The sequence below is a fragment of the Chelon labrosus genome, assembly GCF_963514085.1.
Source record: "Chelon labrosus genome assembly, chromosome: 22".
Lineage (NCBI taxonomy): Eukaryota > Metazoa > Chordata > Actinopteri > Mugiliformes > Mugilidae > Chelon > Chelon labrosus.
In genome coordinates this window covers 11,409,804-11,416,092 of record NC_140355.1, presented here as the reverse complement: position 1 = coordinate 11,416,092, position 6,289 = coordinate 11,409,804, and positions in this window count along the sequence as shown.

Here is a 6,289-nt window from a genome sequence, read left to right as displayed (position 1 = left end):
GCTCACTTCTTAAATCTATGCACCTTACTGTGTGTTGTTTTAACTGTTGGTGAATAAAAACATCTCAAGGAAGAGGCGCTGTCTGACTTTGACTCTGTGCCTCTCGTGGCACTGATGTTGTTTTTGTTAATAATGTAAAAGGATAGTTTCCTGCTTTATCACACTTTAATTTACAGGTAGAACCTGCCATTAATTAAGTTTACTTCTTATCCTGTGTTTACTTGATGACTAAAAGTTGAAAGACAACACTCATGATCACTTTTTAATTTACCGTCAAGGCTTGCGAGTCACTCCCATCAAAACACGGTTATTATCTCAGTCTTATCACCACCTCTGTAGTTAATGTACACCGACCGCTGTCGAATGATTTGTGATTTCTGCCTTGGACCTGCACACTTTGTTTTCATGTGGTTTTATTTCTTTTATCCCAGTGTATATCTCTACCAGCTGCAAATTACTTTATAGCTGTCCAGATCATTTGTCTGGCAGTGAATCTGCTGATCCACGCGGAGATTGAGAGTAAGGAAAGTCAGATCACGTGTCTCTTGTCTCACGCATAAGAAGAGAAATTTTTGTTTCAGTACTAGAATCCAAGAAAGCTATGCGTCAGCCATCTTTATTCACTGTGATAAGTAACGAAGAGACGAGACATATTCTGAATTCTTTGAAAACTGCAAACAAAAGACTGAATTGTAGTGTGCAACCTAGTTTGACAGTGGATCATTGTTTGAAGACAAAGAGCTTTAAAATATTGACATGACATCTTTTAATTCCCCAGAATATAATGTTCACAGTATCTCTATGAACAGCCATAAGAAACTAAGAAACGTACAGAAAGTATGATAGCAGAATGTCCAGTGAAAATAGGAAATAAGGGTTGAGCATGTTGTGAACACCTGAATACTTAAAAGTGAATAGACCCCTCTGTTAAAATGTCCAACTTTATTGCAGAAATAAGCATGAGTCTGTTTTTACAGTCTGGTAAAAAAAGTGGTTTGGTCACTATAGAAATTCACCTATTCATTATTATATATATTTATTATTCTTTATATCCAGCTAATGACTGCAACCAGCTGAATATGGCTCCTTCAACGCTCCCTTTCCAAAAGTCCAGGGGAACCGACAGTTGCACCGACAGTTGCTGTCACTTCGGTGTAAAAATGCAGAAGGCCATGGATGTTGATCTTTTCTTTATGTAGACGTGAATAGATATGAAGGATTCCTTCTAAGCCAACAAAAACATCATTCATAGTAAATGGTGATTATACACTACAGAATAACAGAATTGTGAATACTACATTGCATTTCTGTGATACCTCTAAATCTTACACACTGGATGATCAGTCTGATAGTTTCAAAGGTTGATAATTGCATTTTAGGACTTTACGAGATGGAGCGATAATTGCAGACGTGGTTTGAACTTTCCGTCCAAGAGATCCGAACAGTTTCGGTTGTATAATAATTACCTTCCTTGTCTTTGTTTAATAGGCCATAGTAACATTTACTTGCAACTTCAGCAGAAATGTTCTCCACCACACACAGGTCAGTGTGTGGAGCTGTTGTGTTAGCTCCATCTACCGTCTATGATAAAAAAAACACAATTGTTGGGTGATGGACCATGCACCACTAACTGTAAGCTGTCTGAATTTGTGTTCAGGAATACCACCACACAGTTACTAATCCTGCAAAATGCAGGGACTTTCATATAATTTCATTAGTGGGTCATAGTGCCAGCGACTATTGTGTTAACCTCATTTGATCATCCTCTTTAGATAATGACTTAACTTATATTAATTTAACTGAAAACCTTCAAAATTGGGATCTTAATGCACAGTAGCCTACCTGATTTGGTAATTTATATACTATATAATCTATTCAAACGCTTCGGTGAAATGTGTGCCTAAAGATCCATCAAGCTGTTCTGAAATCATAGTGATTATGAATTAGCGCATTACTCTGTCCAAATACAAGCACAATCGGTGCAACGTGTAAAAAACGAAGACAGATGGCCGAGACACAGGAGCCTCCTGCTGGCACAGGAGCCTCACTACACGTGACAAGATTACTCGACACAGGTTGATGCACAACTTTAAAAGCTTTAAGCCCTTTCTCTTCTGCCATCACGCCTAGATGTCATAGAATAATAGTCACTAGTGTGGCACGTGGTGTATTTACCGAAATGGTGTAGTGCTGATCTGACTCGTGCTCTTATTTTACTGGCCTCAGTCTAAGTGTCCTGTAACAAACAAGGATAATTAATTATTTCCAGTTTTCTTCAGCCTGTTCTTCAGCTGGCTACTAGGCGGCTGTGATATAATACATTACCAGGTATTGTTGAAAGAAATATGTCTTACATGATGTTACTGCTCTAGCACTACAATTACATGCTGTGGATTGTCAGGTCTAAACGCCTCTTCACCTCTGGAGACTGCAGCGTGACATTTGTTTAAAAGGAAAACCACACACAAAAACACACACAAACCAAAGACTCTGACTTACCCATAAACCTCATTTTATGACCAGCTGCAAATTGGCCTTAAACTTCCTGCACACACATTTCAAATATGTCTAGCTACAGTGACACTTGAAAAGAGTGCATATTGATTTTGGCCTATTCTTAAACATCGACAGTCTGTCCAACTGTAAATGTTTTTTGTATCGCCAACACATGTCTTTTTGTCGTGCTAAAGCACTCAACAAATATTTACATCACAGATTAAGTGACTGGTTGTAAATGTCAGAAAGAGGGGAGTAACCGTAGCGAGTGCAGTGTTGAAGAGCCCAAGGTGCTCTATTTAACAATAATGTGCATATTTACTATTATACCAAAAACAAAAATCTTCACACTTAAGAGGCTGAACTCAGTGATTATCTGCAATTCTAGCTTGAAAAAAAGACAAAAAACTTAAAATATCAGTAGTTGTCAATGGATTATGTGCCAAATGACTCATCATAAGCTGTAGCTTAAACACATATTTTCCAGTTTGTATTTATAAAGAATGAGTAAGAATGAAGAAAAACTACAAATTAGCTCGTCTTCCTGCCATCATTATAGGTCTATTACAGTGATTCCCAATCTGGGGTACGAGTACTCCCAGGGGTGCGCAAAGTGACGTAGAGGGTACGCGAAAGAGTTGATTCTGAACTCAGCCTGATTACATTTTGAAACTGAAAAAACGGATAACGTGTTGTTTTCTCATTTTATGATTCTCCACCTAAATGAAAAATCAAAAGACTGTTTTTCATGTGAGTCAATTATGTTAATAGCTAGATTGTAGGACAACTGGCTTTGAAGCTATGTATCAGTTTGCTGCTAATGTAGCTAGCGCTTGGTCACCTAAATGAGAAAGACGCCGATTCCCTGTCTGTGATTGGTGGGCAGGTGCAAATCTCCTGATGATATACTCGCTACAGTTATTTCCCCCCCAGAAACAAGCAAATCTCGTTCTTGATTGGGTCTTTAAATTATGTCGTCAACAATTCTGATAACTTTCTGTCATTTGAGCTGTCAATGTAGAAATGTTTGGTAGATTTCTTTTTTCAAAAGTGAACTGCTGTTGCTCACTGAAAATGCTGGTAAATAAATCTGTTTTGTGAGAAATAATTCACTTTAAGAGATTTTATTTGTATGTTATGCATGCTAAATGTGGGTGGTGGGGGTGGCGGAAGGCTCACAGACATTTCTTTTTCTAGCTGCTACAAGTGCGTGAGAGTAGGGGGTACATGGCTGGAGGTAAAATGTCTGAAGGGGTACAGGCTGTGAAAAGTTTGGGAACCACTGGTCTATTAAATACAGATTAAAGCTAGCTAACTGTTAGCTTCTAATAGTTATTATTTGCTGTCACTTAAAGCTTGCCTCGAACAACCTCTCATTGCAAGTTTGTATTTCGCTTATGGAAATGAAAACATTTTATCAACCTATCGTCCTCCTGCCAGGAGGTATATTTACTTACCATTATTAGCTATCATAACTTAGGCCTTGATTTGCATGGAGCTCTCTAGACGTCCTGTCCTCGCCATGAAGCCACTGAGTTCACACATTCTCTACAGGACTGAATAAAACCTGGTGATTCATTGCCTATAATTAACACAACATACTGTAGAACTGAGTTGAGTAGAATTTCTCCAGTTTCCAGCCCACAGACCTGAAAATGCTTCAAACTGATGGAAAGAATCTTTAAATATTCAATTATGTAACAGTAGTTATTGTTTTAAATTTGCATTTGTTGATTATACTAATTTCTGTCGTGTATTTAGTAGGGCATATTATTTTAGGACTTTACAAGATGGAGTGTATCATATAATTATCAGCCCTTTATTTATCCATGTAACTTTTCAGTAACGCATACGTGCATAGAGTAATTCTGGTTCCTACGTGTCATTGTTGATGGTGATATCTCCCTCTGCACATGCGTCTGAGGAAAAATGTAGGAAAATAAAGCAATTTTCCCTTCTGTTGATAAAGAAGACAGCCTTACTAGCAGTTGAAACCTGCATATCATCCAGAGTCTAGAAGTTGCACAACTCCATTAACACATTACTTCCCCAATGCAGCATTTATACACAGTATACAAGCTGCTTTTTGTCACAGAGATGGTGAACTACAATCTATCTATTTCTGTCTCCAGTGGCAGCTGTCTGATTATGAAGTAACAATGTTACAATCACTTTGGACTGCAAAGTATTATATACCCCAATCGGCCACAACATTATGACCACTGACAGGTGAAGTAAATAACATTGACCATCTTGTGACAATACAGTGTTCTGCTGGAAAACTGTTGGACCTGGCATTCATGTGGATGTTACTTAAACATGTACCACCCACCTAGACCAGACCATGCACCCCCACCCCATAGCAATGACACTCCTTGATGGCAGCAGCCATCCCCAGCAGGATGCAGCCTGACACAGCTACACACACAAAAACGGTTTAGGATCAAAAACATGAACATGAACAGCACAAGGTGTTGACCTGGCCTACAAATTCACTAGATCCCAAACTGATCAGGTATCTGTGGGATGCACTGGAACAAGCCCAATCCACAGAGGCCCCTTCCTTCAACCCATAGGACCCAAAGACCCCCCCTCCCAAAAAAATAAAACATACCTCAAGGTGTTGAGGAAGTCTTTAGTTTGCTTCAAAATGATATTGTGGTCTCCTTTGTCCTGGAAATATATGCATTCCTGAAAAACAATACAATAACAGGTTCCTATGTATTTTTTTATTATTATTATTATTATTATTATTAGATTATTAGATAATATAGCATTTTTGTTCTGACTGGATTATTATACTGATAATAATAGTGTCCACATGAACACACCAAATGTGGCTCGTCCACATACTTCTGTGAAATGCAGCTTCATAGAAACTAATACTCAGCATTAACTCCTGAGATTACAGCAAACAGGAGCTATTTGATGTTCATACTGTCTGTTGTGCACCACAGCCCCTTGTTACATTATGCATTCAAGCCCACGTTATGTGAGCATATCCCTCTTACATTGGAAATTCATGTCACTTTGATCTCAGGATTATTTATTGGTCAGCATTAAGGCTTGAGCAGAAAGGAAACTTATTAAAAACCCTCGTTATGCAACATCACTGCATTTCCTGATCTGTGTTGGGAGCTTAGGACAGTGCTGCCTTCAAGTTTCTGAGGAAATTTAGCAGTCCATTTTTTTATTTTTTTTTTAGAAGAGTAAAAGCAGGAATGAATACAAATGTCTTCTCTCTGCTGCTTTAAGGCTCACAGCCATCCATAGCTGGAATCATGAATGGGATATTGTAAATGTGGTATGTGATGAAAATGATTTGTTTTTGCAAAGCTTCCATTCGGCTGTTTGACACAAAGTCAATTACTGAGTGAATTTGTGTTGGTTTTTTTTTTTATGCCCATATCAGATGTGCTGCTCTCTGGCCATTAGATCTCTTTACACTAGCTTCCTGCATTTCCTTTCTGTGCCCAGATGGTGTGTGATGTTAAATATGATTCATAGCTTCTGGTGGGTTCATATCTAAGATGTCTGTGTGCGTTTGTGTGTAAATGTGCCTCTGTGTGTTTAGATAGGGGCGGGGGGAAGTTGTAAATGTTTCTCATTGGCTGAAATATTTTCTCTGGCAACGAGAAAACGTGATCCTGCCTGCAGAGGCACTGCAGTGTGTGCTGCAGCGAGAGAGAGTGAACGAGAGAAAAAGAGAGGCAGTGTGTGTGTGTGGGAGAGAGCGAGAGAGAGAGAGAGAGAGAGCGAGAGAGAGAGAGAGCGAGAGAGAGAGAGAGAGAGA